General features: G+C 60.7%; 1 protein-coding gene across 4 annotated transcripts in view; it reads left to right on the forward strand.

Annotated features, from left to right (window-relative positions):
• NAV1 (neuron navigator 1) overlaps positions 1 to 18804 on the forward strand; it is a 67361-nt gene that overhangs the window by 17055 nt on the left and 31502 nt on the right. The gene's annotated exons all lie outside the window — the stretch shown is intronic.

An 18804-nucleotide genomic window follows, 5' to 3' on the forward strand; every position in this document is an offset into this window, starting at 1 on the left:
TCATGGGCATCAGCTCCCAGATGGAGAACATGTGGCCGGTGCCTGCGAGGGGAGGGAACAGCCCTGCTCATAACGCAGCGTGGGGGATGAGTGAGGGAATCTCTTCCTGGAGCCTGCAAGATGCTTTTGAGGCTGTGCAGAGCAGGGCCTGGAGGTCGGTTGGGGTTTCAGAGCCGCTCCAAAAGGCCTCTGCAAGCAGAACTGGTGTGGCAGCCTTGCGTGCGGCGGAGGTGGCCTTGGTCAGATAGCTTATTAGTGGTGGGGAAAGCAGAGTAACCTGGGGGCAGGATTAAAGCTCTGCTCAGCTGCTGTTTGCTCTGATGTGCACTTCCCTCCCCTGCTTGCAGCTGAAAGCCAATAGCAAGTAATAAATTTTCTGGGGTGATTTCCTTGGCAAATAATCATTGTGCTAAAGCTGGGGAAGCTCTTGGGCTTCCTGAAAGCCTTCCCTGCCTCCAGCAGGCTGCTTCAGCACTCGCAAAATGTAATGGCCTGCGAGAGGAGAGAAACCCTCAGCTCCCAACCCAAAGCAAATTTGCAAAGCAGCTTTTCCAGCCTTGCATTCCCGAGCGGATGGAGCATATTAACGCCTGCGAGGCTGCTCCGGAGGCAGCCGCCGCGGCCGGCAGGGCGAAGCCGCCGCTGCCTGCGCTCCGCGGTGCGGTGCTGAGGGGCCAGAGGTGCTGGTTTGTTTTGTTGCCGAGGTTCTTGTTCCCTTTGTTGGGAACGAAGCAAGTTTGGTTTGGTTTAGGCTCTCTGTAGCTTCAAAGAGAAATCAGACCCGGGTCTGCCAGCTCCCTTGCTGTACCGCAGGAGGTGCCTGGTTTCCATCCCGAGCCATCCCTGCTCTGCAGCTCAATAGCAGCGCAGCCCAGACAATGGCTTTAGAAATCAGACGCCTGCGTCTTGGACCCACAGTGCTGAGGCAGCGCCAAGAGACGCGCGGGGTGCCAGGATTCATGCACATGGGGAGAGGGAAGGAGGAGGAGGAAGGAAAACTTGCTCCGATGGGATGTTTCCAAGGAGATCATGGTAATGATCTTCCATTTCCATGTAGCTTTTCATCCCCTCGCAGTGCTCTCGCTCACCAGCAGCCATTAGGCAGGGCACAGCAGCTGTCCTTGGTGGGGCAGCTCTGGCACTGGGATCAGCCTAAGGTGGAAGTGACCCCTGAGACTGCCACGGTGCTTTGGGACCCCTTCATCAGTGCCCTGCATGCAGCACCTATGGCTGCTGGGCATGGCACACAGGTGAAGAATGGGGGTCAGGAGGGGGGGACAGGCTCTGCTCACTGCTCCCTGGGATAGGACAAGCAGCAGTGGATGGAAACTGCAGCACAGGAGGTTGCAGCTCAGCACAAGGGGGAACTTCTTGACTGGAAGCACTGGCACAGGCTGCCCATGGAGGTTGTGGAGTCTCTTTCTCTGGAGCCTTTCCAGGCCTGTCTGGATGTGTTCCTGTGTGCCCTGAGCTGGATTGTCTGGTCCTGCTCTGGCAGGGGGTTGACTCAACGATCTTTTTGGGTCCCTTCCAGCCCCTAACATCTTGTGGTCTGTGATCCTGTGAAGAGACCTGGCTGCTGAGTGATCAGCATTTGGGTATCTCTTGATCCTTCCCCAGATGGGGGCTGTGTGAGGGACATGCCTCAGGACAACCAGGGACCATCTCAGGGCCACAGCACAGCTGGACACACTCTGGCACTTGGCTTGTTGGAGTGAGAGCCCTGTTATGAGCTGCTCAGGTTTCTGCAAGCTCATCTGGGAGCAGCAACTGGGGGGTTTGTAGGGTCAGAAATACAGACTAATTGTGGTTGGAAAAGACCTTCAGATCATCCAGTCCAACCCTTCACCCAGCACTGCCAGGCCAGTGCTAAACCGTGGCCCTCAGCACCACATATCCACAGCTTTGAAACTGCTCCAGGTGGGGGACTCCACCTGAGCACCCTGAGCCAGACTTTGACAACCCTTTTGAGGAAAAAAATTGTTCTTGAAACCTCCACTGACAAAACTTGAGGCCATTTCCTCTTGTCCTGTCACTTGGGAGCAGAGCCCAACCCCCATCTGGCTGCATCCTGCTCTCAGGGAGCTGCAGAGAGCAATGAGGTCTCCCCTCAGCCTCCTCCACACTGCACACCCCCAGCTCCCCCAGCTGCTCCTCCCCAGCCCTGTTCTCCAGACCCTTCCCCAGCTTTGCTGCCCATCTCTGGACCTGCTCCAGCTCCTCAACGTCCTTCTTAGGGTGAGAAGCCCAGAACTGAGCCAGTATTTGAGGAGTGGGCTCCCCAGTGCCCATTCCAGGGGCACAGTCCCTGCCTTGGCCACACCATTTATTATATCTATGGTCAGTGCTGGAGCACTGTGACACACTTGGGGACCTTCTTGATGCCTCTGTCCCTTTTTGCTGGTTGAGGTTGTGCTGTGCTGGGAGCACAAAGGAACACAGAAGTCTGCAGAGGGTCAGTGAGGCTGCATCTGCTGCTGAGGTGTGTGGGGACTGGTTAATATCTGATATTCCCTCATCCTTCTGAGTGCCTCTCACCTTTCACGAGGGGGAGGGCAAGTCTGGGCCCTGCTTCTCCCCTCTGCAGAGATGAGTTTGCAAAAGCCACAGTTGCTATTTTTTTTCCCCTTCCCATCTTTTCCTGTCCCAGAATTTTTCCCTGGTTTGATGAAATTTTAAACAAAACCATGGAGAGAACAGGAGAGAGAGGGCAAAACCCTGGAGAGGAGCTGGGGGAAAGGTCTGGTTTTCAAACCAGAGTGATCTCAAGTGGAAGTGAAAGCCTGGGGGGTGGTTTTAGTTTTATAAACCAGCTGATTTCATGTCACTTTGTGGACAGGAGGAGATACCTTTCCCAGTGCTCTTGGTAAGAACCTCCAGAGTTACAGGTAGCAGCTGCTGAAAAATCCCAAGCAGATTGGGAAGCAGAGGGCAGCTGCTGTGCCCTTTAGTTCCTGCCTCACCAGGTGGGTGCCAGTACTTCTTGGGGGTGAGTGGGACAGGAGAGGTTAGGAAGTCTCCTTCTCTGGATGTGTTCCTGTGTGAGCTGCCCTGGGTGACTCTGGTTTGGCAGGGGATGGGATGTGATGGTTTCCAGAGGTCCCTTACAACCCCTGATGTTCTGTGCTTCTGTGACAGATGTCCCCACAGCCTCCTCTGAGTGCCTGTCTGTCTGCAGGCAATGGCAGGCTCTATCACCTTGCAGAGTGGTTTTGCCTGAGGGTGGGTGTGGACAGAGGTGGATCCTTGCTTGGTTGTGCAGTGGGACAGAATTTGGCCAAACGAGAGCCCTCTGGCTCTTTGCCCTCTAGATGAAGAAGGTGAAGGGTGCAAGAGAGGCCAGAGGGATGGAGAGGGGAGATGGAGGCAGGTGAGTGGGCAGGCTCATGTGGCTGAGTGTCACCAGGGACCCCAGAACCTCATTGCTGAGAGGTCTTGCCCTGCTCCATGAGCTGGGTTTATACCTGGTGCTGGTGGCTACCCTGACGCTCGAAAGTCCTCCTGCGAGCTGCCGTCGGTGACAAAGCCCTGAGATAGCACAGACACCTCCCCCTGCTGCGTGCCAGCAGCGCCGAGGCGGTGTGGACATGCTGCTGGTGCTGCCTCAGCAGGGTTGGGCTGGTTCCTCCTGACTGGCAGCTTGGCAGATAGGTGGGAGCCAGCTGGAATCTATTGCCTTTCCCTTCTCCGAGCAGGGATCTGGGAGCAGAGCTCATTGTGTTTCACGCTGCAGCAGCAAAGGCAGTGCTTTATGGTAATTTCTCAACGACTTTCCCATTTTTCTCTCTCCTTGGTAAACTGTCTGCAATCACTTAGAGTGCTCCTGAAGGGATTAATTACTTGCTGGAGCTCATTGTGTGCATTTCATATCCGAGCTGTTGGATGCGAGGCCTGGCTTGGGTCGAGCCGGGGGTCCCTCAGCTTCTCTTTTTCCATGCTTCTCACAGAGTCATGGAATGCTCTGGGTTAGAGGAGACCTCCAAAGGTCATCTCGTCCTACCCCTCTCTGCAGTAAGCAGAGGCATCCTCAGCTGGGTGTGCACTTGGGATGCAGAGGACATGGATGCTGTCACCGCGGCTGTTCTCTGCTCCACGTCGTGTGTGCAGCAGGAAGCAGGGCCCACAGCCGTGCTCCTCTCTGGGTGTTTTACCCCCGTCCTGCTCTGCCCTGCCGGGGGAGCTGCCGGTGTGAGCTCTCCCCAGCACCGGCTCGGTGGCCGCTTGCTCCCTGTGCCGCCATGGCCGCAGCCTGCCCTGCTCCCCTCCGCGCTCCTTTGTCAGGGGAAGCAGAGCCAGCAGCAGACAAATTGCTTCCTTCTTTGAGTGACTTTTGGCTGCTGCTTTCCCCCAGGCTACAGCCTTGGCTCGGCTTTTCCTGCAGCGGTCGTGGCTCTGGGCTGTGCATCCTCAATGCTTGGCCAGGCCCCCGCAGCAAACGTGGGGAGAGGAGCTCGGAGCACACTGCTCCTTCCCACGGTGGGGAGGGCCTGTCCAGCACACGGAGGTGGAACGTCTGAAAAGGGATAAATCCCAGCTGTGGTGCTGCTGGAGAGCCCTCACCTCGCTGTCCTCAGAGGGCCACATCCCAAGGAGGGGACAGCCATGTGCTTGGTGGCAGAGGGAGCAGCACTGTCTCCATCCTGGCTGGGGGGATCCCAAAGCGCCCAAGCCATGGGGCTCGGTGTGCTCTCAGCTGTGCACAGGGTCCCTGCAGCAGGAGGGGCTGGGGGCTGGTCCCTGGTGGGGGTCTGCAGGCCTCTCTCCAGTTGAATGTGGGAGGCAGCTGATGTGCCTGGGGCTCGTGGCCACTGTCCACTCACCTCGCTCAGCTCTTGGTGTTGGTGGGTGCATGGTGAGGGTGGCTGCTGGAGCTGGCACATGGCTTGTCCAGAGGCTCCACTGAAACCCCTCTTGGTGCCAATGCCTCTTCCAGAGCTTTGTCCACCCTGCCCACCTGCAGCACTGCCAAGCCTGTGGTAAAACCTGGACCTGCATTGGAGCAGAGTCCCTCCACTTGCTGTAACGCTGCAGATGGGTTTGAGGTGAGGAGGGATCTTCCTCCAGGCTGTCCCCCAGCCCTGCTGGGGCTCCTGGGCGGAGATGCTGTGGGCTTTGAGGTTCTTGGGAGGAGAGCAGGGACTGAGTGGCAGCTCCTGTGGTGGTGTCACAGAGGTTTCAGGTGCTGAGCATCCTCTTTAGTCCCACGGCACAGAGTTCCTGAAGGAGACAGAATCTTCCTTCTCTGCAAAGCACCTTTGGTGGTAGAAACACATCTGCTGCTCAAGGAACCTTGTTCCTCGTGGTGGAGACCCAGGAAGGGCACTGCAAGAGAAGGAGCAGATACAGAGCAGCTGGAGAATGGTGCAGCTCCTGCTGCTGAGCCCTCAGCCCCGTGCCGCTGAGGGGGAGCCATGAATAGACAGCGCTGATTGATCCCCAGCCCTCGCCCTGCCGAGGCTGCTCCAGGCGATTAAAGCAGGTTCCTAATGATAGCACCAGCAGATCAGCACCCGGGAGCTGCTGCATGTTTGGTGGTGCTGAGCATGGAGGGCAGAGACCTCTGCTGCTGATCCTCGCTGGTAGAGACCTGGCACCCTGGGCTGGGGATGTGGGCAGTGCTGCGAGGTGCCAGGACGAAAGCCTGGGTGTCAGCTGCTGTGCTGGGTGTGGGGCTGCAGGATGGGGAGAGGCACATGGGGCTGGTGCTGCTTCTGGCTCTGGTGGGAAGGGGCAGATGAGAGGGCTGGCAGAGGTAATGGCAGAGGTCACAGAGTGGGAAACACGCTTGTGGGTGAGGCATAGCCAGGATGCTCTGCCCTCTCTTACTGCAGCAGGAGTGGCACTGTGGAGCTGGCATGGTGGGCAGCAGAGTTTATCTGCACTATTGGGGTCACCCCAGGCTCTCGCTGAGTTACTGGATTACTTCTGGGAAGGGCCTCTGGAGCTGCTGGCTGCACAGGGACCTGGGAGACGAGTGCAAGGTGTGGAGGTGTCACTGCCAGAGCCAGGGTGTGCTCTTCACACAAACCTGCTGCTCACACTGCACCTGGTCCAGACTGTAGTGGGGCTGCTTTTGGGGTGGACATCTCCTCAGCAGCTGATGGGGCAGAGTGAAGGGATCCCAACATCTGTGATGTGGGTATTGGTCCTCAGCCATTCCCAGATTGCTATTGTGGATGCTTCCATGATTTTCAGGGGCTGGATATGGCCTGGTAGGACCAGCACCCTCGGGCACCCCAGCAGTGCTTACCCACCTCTCTGCCAGGGAACCACAGGTGGAGGGAGAGCCTGAGCCTTGCGGGGTCCTGGTGGTCTCATGTGCAGCCGACTTGCTTCCAGCTCTCCGCAGGCTGCTGCGCCTGCTGCCAGCGCGAATTTGGCACCTGCCCCCCCTGCGAGGCTGGGGAGGGGGAGAAGAAAGGCTGAGGCCTCCCTGCTGCCCTCGCCGCGGGCAGGAGGCTCAGCTCCCCCCGTGCCTGCACAATGCCCATTTATCTGTGGGAGCAGCGCCCGGGCGGGGGGGCCGAGCGTGAAGGGCTGATTAGAGGCTGTGCGGGGCAGGGCGCGGGGGTCGCGTGCAGCCACTTCCCTTCCCATTTCCAGGGCTTTCCATGGCAATGGCTCCTATTTTCCTCTGTTGTTAGGACGTCACTCACACACGGCTCCAACAACATCTGTCAAAACACGTCCCGCGTTCCCCCTCCCCCCCGCCGCCGTCCTTGGCACTCCTGAGGAAGCTGGATCCGTTGGCCCCGTAATGAGCCTGACATCAATTAATCATCAGCCTTACAAATTAGCATCGTGGCAGTGCGGCGGAGGGAGGCAGCTCCCCAGATGGAAGCCAAAATAGCCTGGGTCCTGCCTGCTCCCCAGGGAGGTGGCAACAATGGATCCAGGAACCAGCCTGGAACTCATCGAAGCTGGGTTGGGTCCCCCAGGCCTGGGGAGCCTGAGGGGCTTCACCTCCTTCTCTGGCTCATCTCTCGAGGTGCCCTTAGGGGGACCACCTTGTGCACCATTTTCCTTCCCTAGGGTCTGATCCTGCCTGTGCTGGAGCCTCGTGGGCTGACACCCCCTGGGCTTTGCAGGGGTGAGCTTGTGGTGATGAGCCCCCTCCCAAAGCTGAGAGTTAGGAGAGCAGCACTGCAGGGGCCTCACTCTTCTGGAGTGAAGGGTGATCATCCTCGGGTGGTGCTGCTGGGCCAAGATAGGGGTCAGCTGGTGCCACCAGGGCAAGCTCTGGATGGGCTCTCCCTTGCCCCTCTCCAGGGTGTCAGCTTTGAGCAGCACTGGTGCCCGTGGCAGTTCAGTGAGTGCCTTGGCAACTCTGATATTCAGCACTCTGGTGGCTTGGGCACCTCCCCTGCCTTGCTGGGATTTCCCATACTCTGCTCTCCCTTGCTCCTAGGTGAGCTGTAAGCAGGGTGAGCAGCTCTGCTGCCTGTAAGCCTCCTGCAGCTTCGGTTTCCCACGCTGTTACTCAGCAAGGTGAAGCCTCCAGCACCAGCTGTGTCTTGCGTCTGTCTTGGTGGCTCTCATAAGGAGCTCAGCACAGAGCAGCTCTACAGGCTGTGGCTGGCAGGGGAGCCAGGGAGGACATTTTGCATTCTTGCTGAAGATGCACAAGGCCCTTTTGGCTGATCTGGTGATGGACAGACAGACCAAGTGTCTACCAAAGCCCAGCTGAGGCCAGGGAGAATTGTGTTTGCAACGCATTGCTCTGCACAAAGCTCACAGTCACAAGGCAAGGGGCACAAAGGGCTCCCTGTTTGCTCTGTCCCAGTGGGTGCAATTCCAACAGTTAAAAAGCAAATGTGAGTTGTTTGTCTCTCTGAATATAAAGCTTCTCCAAGCATGGCCATATTCTGGCTGGGAATGGGGTGCTTGGCTCTGCTAATGACTCTGTTCCCCCTGCAAAACAGAGCCAACTCGAGCCAAGAGCTGCCCAGCTGGGCCCTTCCCTGCTGGCCCTGGCTGTGGGCTGGGGAGGGGACAGGCTCCTGGCTCTGATAAATGCCCTTTCAGCAAGGCCTGGGCTTCCAGAGGAGGGCAGAGAGGGATGAGCATGGGGATCTGTGCCTGTTGTATCCAGGGGTGACAGCCACCCGTGGATGTCCTGCCAGCACCCAGGATCTTCTCCCATGCCCAAGGGATTCGATGTCCTTAGTGTAAAGGAACTCCAGGAGGCGAGGAGGCTCTCTCCAGTCCTCACATCTGCTGATCTGGGGCATCTGACTGCGAGTCTGACCTGCTGCTGCAGGTCACAGAGCTCTCAAGTTGTGTCTGCGAGTGTGGGTGTGACTGGGAGTAATAAATCCCCACGGGGCTGGATTTTCACGCAGGCTTTTATTCCCAGAACAACTGGAGCAGGAAGGGGTTGGGTGCACATGTCTGGAGGTCCTGGGCAGCTCAGTTGTGCTGGGGAGCAGGGCAGGCACTTGGGAAGGCCCTGCAGGACCTGGGAGTGAGCGTGGGTCTAGGGGGAATGACTGCACCGCACTGCGGCCAGACTCGGTGCATGGACACACCCACACCACCCACGCGGAGGGTCCTCGGCAGTGACAGTGCCACTGGGGATGGCACCAGTGCCCCATGTGCAGCAAGTGCTGTCTGTGGCTCCCCTGGAGTGTGTGGCACTTAACCCCCGTGCTTGTGTTAGCTGACCTGCGCTGAGCACAGCCCGTGGGCATCCTCACCCTCCGCCGGGGGTCTCCCTCTGCCTGGCGTCTTCTACGTTTGCGCCATCGTCCCTCGGCCCACTTGACCTCTGGGCCACAGGGGCTTTGGGGAGGGGCTGCGCACAGTGTGGGGCGTGGATGTGGGGGGAAAGATGTGGCTTGAGCAGCCGTCGGCCCTGTGCCCTCCGCCACACCTCGGGATCCCTGCAGGGAACCCAAGCCGATCCTCCAGACACCGCCAGGAGCGGCGCAGGATTCCCCCTGCGCCCACGGCCCCCTCCTCCACCAGGCGAAGCCCGGAGCGGGGGCTGGTGACTTCCCCAGATGTTCGGCACATCTGGAGGGCGCTGGAGCAGTTAAGTGAAGGGCTGATTTGTGCTTTGGAAACCCGCAGTGCCTTCCTTTGACCCTCTGAATCGGCCCATTGCCTCCCTCCATAAAGCCCCATTTATCTGCGCTCTTCCCGGCGGAGGCGCTGGCGGCTCCCGGGCAGCAGCGAGCTCCTCGCTCCGCGGCTTCGCCTTCCGCTGAGGCAGAATCAGGTGAAATCTCTATGGCAACTGGCAGATGACAGCGAGGCTTGTTGCCTTGGCAATGAGGCGAGGAGGGAAAAAAAACCACCCGACAAGAAACCCACCCCAAAAGAGCCATCTGGAATTTCGAATTTCCACAGCGTCCGACCCGCGTCTGGTGCCGCGGGGGGAGTGCGAACCTGCTGCTGCCTGCGCCGGGGCCCCTGCGCCGGGGCCAGCTCCACCTTCTGCCTCGCCCGGGCCTGGGTTCGCGGGTTGGTTTTTTTTTTTTTCCTTGCTTTCTTCCTCCTTTCTGTTTTGTTTGGGGTTTGTTGTTGTTTGGGTTTGGTTTGTTTGGTTTGTTTTTTCTTGCAGCATCGTCTTGAATATCTGCCGCTGGCTGCCTTACAGCTGCAGCGTGCAGGCACCCAAAGTGCCCAGGCTGGGCACTGCTGTGCCACACTGCTGGCCAGGACTGTGCTGATCCTCCCCAACAGCACTGAGCCCTGGGGGACAGCAAGTCCAGGGTGGAGCTGGGGCACAGGGTGCTGCAGGGCTGGCCTGATGCTGCTCTGCAAGGGCCCAGCTTAGAATCATAGGCTCATGGAATGGTTTAGGTTGGAAAAGGCCTCAAAGCTCATCCAGTGCCAACCTCCCTGCCATAGGCAGGGACACCTCCCACTAGAACAGGTTGCTCAAGGCCTTATCCAGCCTAGCCTTGAATACCTCCTTAGGTCAGAGCCCTGTGTGGTGACCCCTAGTGATGGCACCTCGTGTGCCTAAGGCTGTAGAGCTGTTAACCAGGAGTCAGTGGCACCCTGGGTGTCTGCTACCATGGAAGAAATCATAGAATCAGCCAGGTTGGAAGAGACGTCCAAGCTCATCCTGACCAACCTAGACCCCAGCCCTGTCCAATCAACCAGACCATGGCACTAAGTGCCCCAGCCAGGCTTGTTGTTTGGACACTGGAATGGACTGCCTGGGGAGGTGGTGGAGTCGCTGTCCCTGGGGCAGTTCAAGGCAAGGTTGGACGTGGCCCTTGGTGCCATGGTCTAGCCTTGAGCTCTGTGGTAAAGGGTTGGACTTGATGATCTGTGAGGTCTTTTCCAACCTTGATGATACTGTGATACTGTGATACCTCCAGGGGCGGCGACTCCACCACCTCCCTGGGCAGCCCATTCCAATGCCAATCACTCTCTCTGCCAACAACTTCCTCCTAACATCCAGCCTGAACCTGCCCTGGCACAGCTTGAGACTGTCCCCTTCTTCTGGTGCTGGCTGCCTGGCAGCAGAGCCCAACCCCACCTGGCCACAGCCTCCCTGCCGGCAGCTGCAGGCAGCAATGAGCTCTGCCCTGAGCCTCCTCTGCTGCAGGCTGCACCCCCCCAGCTCCCTCAGCCTCTTCTCACAGGGCTGTGCTCCAGGGCTCTCACCAGCTTGTTTTACTGAGGGTGGTGGGACCCTCTCCCAGGTTCCCCAGTGAGGTGGGAGATGCCCCATGCCTGGCTCTAGTTGCAGATGTCTCTGCTGGCTGCAGGGGGTTGAACTGGAGGAGCTTGAAAGTCTCTTCTGACCCAAACCAGTCTGACTCTGTGTGCCAGTCTCCAGAGGCTCAGGACACTCCTTGATGCATGGACCCATCCCATCCACCTGCCCCCTCTATCCCAAGCTGTCCCAACATTTCTTATGGGTTGTTCTGGAGACCTCTGGCCCTGGGGATGGAGGTGTTGGAGTGCCCCCAGCTTCTCCAGCACTCTGCAGGCAGTGGTGCTGCAATGAGGTGCAGTGCTGAGCACAGGAGCAGAGTCTGCCCCAACATAGGGGACTTTGGGCACTCCTGGCTCATGGGTGTGAGGGGCAGGGTGGATGGGGAGGAGCTGCATGGGCCAGTGTGGATGGCAGTGAGCTGCAGTGGGCAGTGTGGATGGAGGGGAGCTTCATGGGCCAGTGTGGATGGAGGGGAGCTGCATGGGACAGTGTGGATGGAGGGGAGCTGCACTGGGCAGTGTGGATGGCAGTGAGCTGCAGTGGGCAGTGTGGATGGAGGGCAGCTGCAGTGGGCAGTGTGGATGGCAGTGAGCTGCACTGGGCAGTGTGGATGGAGGGGAGCTGCATGGGGTAGTGTGTATGGCAGTGAGCTGCACTGGGCAGTGTGGATGGAGTAGAGCTGCATGGGCCAGTGTGGATGGAGAGGAGCTGCACTGGGCAGTGTGGTTGGAGGGGAGCTGCACTGGGTGGTGTGGATGGAGGGGAGCTGCAGTGTGGATGGCAGTGATGGCAGTGAGCTGCATGGGGAGCAGAGAGGCTGAGCAGTGCTGAGCAGTGAGAGGCTCTCACTGCTGGCAGAGGAGCAGTGCAGGTGGGGTGGTTCGGGGCCAAGCGCCGTCTCTCCTGAAAGAACAAGCCCCAGATGGGCTGGAGGCCTGGCCTGGAGCTCTCCAGCGGCTTCGGTTGGAAACTCGTGTAGGGGAGAGACCCAATTAAGCAGATTTATGGCTGCTTGAGCCTGAGAAAGTCTGAATCCCTTTTAAAAGCTTGGCTGGCTGGAGCCAGACGGGACCAGGCTCCAGGTCCCAGCCCTGCCCTCGTTAGGAGCAGTCATTCGCGAGGCTTAGCAGCAGATTCTGCTGATTCTGCTGAAGTCCTCTTTTGTCGCCACTGCTCTGCTGCTGGCGCGGAGGTGACAGCTCCCACACACGGCGTGAGGCTGCCCCAGCTGGGGTGGCTGCGGTGATGGGGGTGGTGTAGGCAGGGGGTGGTGCAGGCAGGGGATGGGGCAGGCAGGGAATGGGATGGAGCAGGCAAGGAGGTAGGATGGGTCAGGCTGGGGATGGGGCAGGCAGGAGATAGGACAGGCAGGGGATGGTGCAGGCAGTGGATGGGGCAGGCAGGGGATAGGACAGGCAGGGGACAGGACAGGCAGGGGATTGTGCAATCAGGGGATGCTGCAGGCAGGGCATAGGATGGGGCAGGCAGGGAATTCTGCAGGCAGTGGATGGGGCAGACAGGGGATGGGACAGACAGGGGATGGTGCAGTCAGGGGCTGGGGCAGGCAGGGGATGGGACAGGCAGGGGATGGTGCAGTCAGGGGCTGGGGCAGACAGGGGCTGGGGCAAACAGGGGCTGGTGCAGGCAGGGCATGGTGCAGGCAGAGGATGGTGCAGGCAGGGAGTGGGGCAGGCAGGGGCTGGGGCTTCCTTCCCCACTGCAGTCACTTCAGAGCCCCCTGCAGAGCAGGTTGTTTGAAGAGGGCACAGCGCAGTGTGGGGTGTGGGAGGGCCCTTCCAAAGGAGGCTCCTGCGCTGCTTCTCCTCTCGCTGCGTCCCCAGAGGAGGGGTGCACCTGGGAGACTCAGACCGCTCCTAGGGCACAGTGTGCCAGCCAGCTCTGCCCTCTGTAACCCCGTTACCTGCCCTGCCTTTTGCTGCTTGGCCTTTCCTCCCTCTGCCGAGTGCTGAGCGCCTTGGGCTGCACCCAACTTCCTCCTGGCAGCCTGTGTGCCCTCACAGAGCTACGTGCAGGGTGGCAGCAAGCAGGGACCCAGCCTGCCCTGGCTGGAGTCAGGGAGAGGACCCATCCTCACGTGTCTGCATGTCCCCTACCCCTGGTGGCAGGGGGGGCACAGCCTCTCCATCCCCAAGGAAGGGCATCTCCAGCCTGGGGGCTGCTGTTGGTCTGCTCAGGGTGTTTCAAGGCTGCCTGTTGGCCACCCAGGTACCTGGGCACCATGTTACTGGGGGGCTGCATGGCAGCACAGGGCTCCTAGGCCCATCCCTGGCCCTCAGGAAGCAGGACCAAATGCCTGGCACCCTGAGGGTGACCAACCCTCAGCTCACACCAAGAGACTCCTGGCAATGAAATCAGTTAATCCAGGCTGGATCTGCTGCCTGCTGATGGAGAGGGGCAGCAGGTTATGAGGAAAGGGAGTGATGCCCTCCCGAGGCACTGGGTGGGAGGATGATCTCAGCCTGGCTGAGGCGCCCTGGGGCATCTCCTGAAGGAAAGGGTCTGGGGGGCGTCCTGGTGCCCCCAGGGGGAGCAAGCACACAGGGCCCGCAGGGGTGGGGCTGGGCTGGAAAATGAGGCTGATGGTGGAGGCAGACACTGCGGCCCTGGCAGTCACCCCCAGAGCCCTGTTAGCCACCTCTGCTGCTCGTTTAACCTCTGGCAGCTGTCAGGGGAGGGAGAGACTAAAATAAGCCACGAGGGGAAGGGTTGCAGGTTGTGCCCATCCCCCTGCCCTGGGGTCACGGCTCAGAGCTGGACGTAGGAAGTGCCAGCAAAAGCCATTTTCCCCCACATGGAAATGCTCTGCTGTGAGCTGGGCACCCGCTGGGCTCAGCAGGGCTTGCTCGGGGGCTCGGGTGCCCCGGTGCCCCCTCGGGCTGGCAGCCAGGCTGCGGTGCATTGTGAGTGCTGGGGTGGGGGATCTGCAGACCCCCAGCAAAGGGAGCCCTGGGCTGGTTCATTCACGAAGCCATCTGGGAGCAGGGCCTGAGGCAGCGTGGAGGGAGGGGAGGAGAATCCGTGGGAGGGTTTGCGGGGCAGGGGAGCTTGGCCGGGCTGGAGGACTCCCGCGGACAGCCCCGGGAGGGTTGTTTGTGTTGCAGCTGCTGAGTTTTCCAACGCACTGGAAGGAATTGAGCAACCAGTCAGAAATGTTTCCCAGCTCGGGGAAATGCATGGCAGCTACTGTGTGCCAGGGCCCCTCCGGGGGGAGGCAGACACTGCCAGGCCTTGTGCTCCTGCTCGCCACGCAGGGTCTGCAGCAAGCCACCGGGAGTCTGCTCCTCTGCAGTGAGTCCAGCTGGGTTGTGCGGGGCAGGGGCCCCTGCGTGCCTGTGCCACGCTCTGTGCCAGCGCTGCCCACCCCCCTGCCTGCAGACACGCGGGCATGTGTGCAAGGCCATGCCTGTGCACGTGGGCAACCCCTGCAGGCAGAGGCCTTTGCTGCCATGTGGCCCCCACATGAGCCCGTGCACGATGCCAGCCAGCGCTCGGGCTGCTCGCACACACAGGCACAGGGGTTCAGTGCCAAGGCACATGGGGCACACGTGTCCCGCGGCCATGGCCCTGCCTGGCCCCAGCGGGGGCTGCTGGCCACATGCTCCTTTGAATGGAGCTGCCATGAGCCATTTGCAGTCGATGACTTCCTCCTTCCTTGACGTATTTGGCCACGTTGGCAGCGCCCAGCTGCAGGGACCTGGCCGTGCCCACCCCGCAGGCAGGGCAGCTGCCACCTCTTGGAAGCAATGGCAAAGGGGACATGGGCACAACCCAAAGCTGCCCGTTCTCCCCACACCCTGACTTGTCCAGCAGAGCAGGTAGCTCAGAGCTGTGTCCAACCTGGCCTGGAGTGTCTTTAGGGGTAGGACATCCATGGTCCCCCTGGACAGCCCGGACCAGGGTCTCACTGCCCTCATCATCCAAAATGTTTTCCTTCCATCTCATCTCAATCTCTTTTGGTTCAAACTATCCCCACCTTGTCCTGCCACAGCAGACCCTGCTCAAAAGTCTGTCCCCAGCTTTCTGATCAGCCCTTGCAGCACTGCAAGGCCACCAGAAGGTCTCCCTGGAGCCTTCTCCCCTCCAGGCTGCACCCCCCCAGCTCTCAGCCTGACTCCCAGCAGAGCCCTTCCAGCCCTGCCAGCACTGCTGTGGCCTCCTCTGGCCCTGCCCCAGCAGGTCCCTGTCTGTGCTGAGGGCTCCCGAGCTGCCCCAGCACTGCAGGGGGGGTCTGAGCAGGCACAGCAGAGGGGCAGAATCCCCTCCCTTGCTGCTGGGGGGTGCAGCTTCTTTGGATGGAGCAGCAGTGAAGGTTGGAGGGTCCGGGAGAGCTGCCCAAGTGTGGCTGCAGGGTGAGACTGAGCTGACAAGGGAAGGTTACACCCAGCCTGGCATGGGGGCAGTGCCTCAGGCCTCCCTGCACAGGGCTTGGGGACGGTGGCAGCAGGATGGAGCCTGTGGGAGCAGCAGGGAGCTGCGAGTGTGGCTGGGGCAGAGGCACAGCCAGCCCTGAGCCTGCACCCCAGCGGAGCAGGGAACGTGGGGCCGAGGCAGGGTGTCTGACTGACCCTGCCCCAGCGCGGGCTGAGCCGTCCCTGCTGCTCCCCGCCCCGGCAGCTGGAAACATCTGGCTGCGGGAAGCTTGCTAAATCGCTGCGAGGCGGACCCCAGCCTGCCGCTGCCGTTCCCACACTCCGGTTTCTCCCCGTGGCTCTGGTTTCAGCTCGGCTCTGGCGCGCTGCAGCCCAGCCAGCCCCCGGGCACCCCCCGCCGCAGCTGGAGGGCAGCCCGTGGGGCTGGTGCCCTCCTCCTGGCTCAGCAGGGCGGGCAGGGGGGGTGGCACTTGAGCTCTGGCAGCGCCGTGGCCGGTGGGACGTGTGCCAGAGGTGAGCCTGCAGCTCCTCGAGGCCGTTTTGGCCCTTGCCCAGGTGAGAGCTGCTGGGTTTGCTGGAGTGTCCCCCGCAGCTGGAGTGACCTGGGCTGTCAGCTCATTCGGGAGGGAAGCAACCCGTGCCAGGCCTGGGGGGCCGATGGTGCCGTGGGTGCTGCTGTGGATGGTGCTCAGCGCCGTGGCACTGAAGTGCCAGGGCTGAAGCACTCTCCAGCCCTCTGCTGGGCACCTGAGCCCTTGGGGGCTCTGGGGATCCTGGCTGCGAGGTCTTCCAGCAGCGGCAGGGATGCAGAGGGAGATGTGCCCAGGGCAGCTGGGGGCACAGTGAGTGCTTGTCCTGGTCCCACTGCTCTCTGGGGAGTGGGTGGCTGCAGCAGCCCTGCTGGCAACGGCACCCAGGGAGGAGGCAGCACCAGGCCTAAGTGCTGGCTCTGTGCCCGTGGCTGTGGGTGGTCATGGGGGGGCAGCCAGGGTGTTTTTGGGTGGGAGCCATGCCCAGGAAGACCAAACTGCTGAGCTGGCAGAGGGCTGGTAGCCACTGGCTGCACCAGGGCAGTGCTGGTGGCCATCCTGTGCTGCTGTATCCTGCCCCAGCACACAGAGGCACAGTGCTGCTGGGGTGGCTGTGCCAAGCTCTGCAGGCTGCAGGGGCTGGCTCAGGGTGAACAGCACCCATTGAATGTGGCCAGGGTGGAGGAGCTAAGGGTGCTGAGTCACGAGGGTGCTGAGCATGCCTGGGACACAGGTGGATGTCTGAGGCTCAGATGTGCCTCCCCCCAGCACCTTCCGTTGCCCTCTGGCAGCAGTGGACATGGCCTCAGGTCACCACCTGAAAATCCATCTTCCCAGGCAGCTCAAGGGCAGGACCTGGCAGCTTTGAGGTGTTCCTGACCTGCCAACATGACCCTTTCTGCCTGCCATTCTGGGGGGCACAGCTGCAGAGCAGGGTGGGGTCCAGCCTCCAGCACCAGCAACTCCTCACTGCTCTCCACAGCTACCCGAGAGGAGGCTGTGGCCAGGTGGGCTTGGTCTCTTATCCCAGCCAGTGACAGAAGAGGGGACACAGCCTCAAGCTGTGCCAGGGGAGGTTCAGGTTGGATGTTAGGCAGAAGTGCATGGCAGAGTGGCCATTGGAATGGGCTGCCCAAGGAGGTGGTGGAGTCCTCATCCCTGAAGTGTTTAAATCGACTGGATGTGGCACTTGGTGCCAGGGTTAGTTGTTTAGATGGTGCTGGGTGATAGGTTGGACTTGATGGAGCTGCTCTGCTATGGGACATTGAGGCAGTTGGGGCTGTTCAGTCTGGAGAGAAGGCTCCCAGGTGACCTTATGGTGACCTTTCAGTATCTGAAGGGGGCTACAAGAAAGCTGGGGAGGGACTTTCGAGGCAGTCAGGGAGTGACAGGACCGCGGGGGGGGATGGAACAAAGCTGTAAATGGGGAAAGTCAGACTGGATGTTAGGAAGAAGTTCTTCAGCATGAGGGTGGTGAGAGCCTGGCACAGGTTGCCCAGGGAGGTGGTGGAAGCCTCATCCTGGAGGTGTTTAAGGCCAGGCTGGATGAGGCTGTGGCCAGCCTGATCTAGTGTGAGCTGTCCCTGCCCATCCAGGGGGGTTGGGACTGATGTGACTGATGTGACTCTGTGACTGATGATCCCAAAGGTCCTACCCACCCTGGTTAATTCTGCGCTCCTGTAACTGAGTCCCTCTGCACCTCCCTCTGCTCCATCCCTGTGCCCTCACCGCCTGCACGTCCCTGTCCTGCGGCTCTGTGGCACTCGGGGGGGGTTGGCGGGGGGGCAGGGGGCGCTGGGTGCCTTTGTTTGCTCCTCCAGCGGGCAGGGAGGGAGAACCACAGCGAAGCTTTAATGAGCAGTTCGTGACTTGGGCGCTCCTTACTGAGCCTGCTTCTGGGAGCTGGATGGCGCACGGGGCAGGGCTGCGTGTCCTTACCCAGTGGCATGTGCCAGCCGTGTCGGTGCCCCCTGGGCTCACCAGCCCTGCTGCTACAACCTGCTTGATTTAACCTGTCTCATCGGGGGTCGTCACCGCCTCCCGGGGCGGGGGGGAAACCTGAGCCGCTTTACTGCTTCGAGCTGCAGCCGCCTGGGGGTGAGGGCTGGGGATGGGGTAGGGGGCGGTGAGCAGAGGGCAGCATCACCCCTGGGTGTGTCCAGTGCTGTGCCGTGGGGACAAGGGGACACACGCAAGCCCTGCCCCTGCGCTGGGCGTGTGGCTGTGGCGTTGCGGGAGGAGCTTGCCCAGGCAGGGTGTGCCCAGGGTGCCCATCGTGGCTGCAGCTTACACGGTGCTGCTGCTGGGTACCAGCGCTCCGAGGTTTGCAGCCGCATCGTGTAAGCTGTTGGCATCAGGAGGAGCCACGTCCCTGGGGGCTTGAAATGGGCAGTGGAAGTGGCAGTGGCACAGCTGCTGCCCACCACTCGAGTGGGGGACAGGAGCATGGGGGGCTGGAGCTGAGGTCCTGAGCCTGGCAGGGCTGTGCCAGGAGTGATGCCCTCCTCCTCTGTGTGTGTGTGCATTCACGTGTGCAGACGTGCACAGTGGCTGTAGTGCAGGTATCTGTGTGCCCACATGCAGGTTGGTAGGGGGGCACACCAGTAGCATGGGCAACCCAGGGCAGTTGGAGCTGGGGGTTTCCAGCCCCAGGCTGTGCCCAGGTGGGTTTCAGTCTCAGCAGCTGCTCCTCAGTAGCAGCAGCCACCTCTGCCCCGGGCCTGAGGCAGGAGTGGGGCTCAGGTTGTTCCCCAGTATCTCCTCAGCTCCTGCTGACTGCGTGCTGGATGCTGCAGCAGCATCACCAGAGCATCCTTTTGGTCTGGGGGGACACAGGGGTAGGTTTGGGTACACTCCTGCAGGGCAGCTGCTCCTGTGTGGCCCCATGGAGCAGTCACAGTACTTTAGGTTCACCTGACTGTAGGTGGCCTCCTGCCTCCTGTGTGGGTCCCCCCAGCCCTGCTGGCCACTGCCCAGCTCATTGCTCTTGGAACTAACATCCCCATCCCGGCCACAGCACCTTTGGGCTTAGCATATCATGGTGGTGGAGCTCCAACGTGGTGCCAGCCCTGGTCAGTCCCTTCCCAGCAGGCTGCACAAGAGCTGGGGGGGCACAGGATGTAGGAAGAGGCTGGGGGTGCACAGCTGTGAACAGAGGGGTGCAGGAAGGGGCAGAGGAGCACAGCCATGGGCAGAGGGGTGTGAG

This window comes from Pogoniulus pusillus, chromosome 39 (assembly GCF_015220805.1).
Source record: "Pogoniulus pusillus isolate bPogPus1 chromosome 39, bPogPus1.pri, whole genome shotgun sequence".
Lineage (NCBI taxonomy): Eukaryota > Metazoa > Chordata > Aves > Piciformes > Lybiidae > Pogoniulus > Pogoniulus pusillus.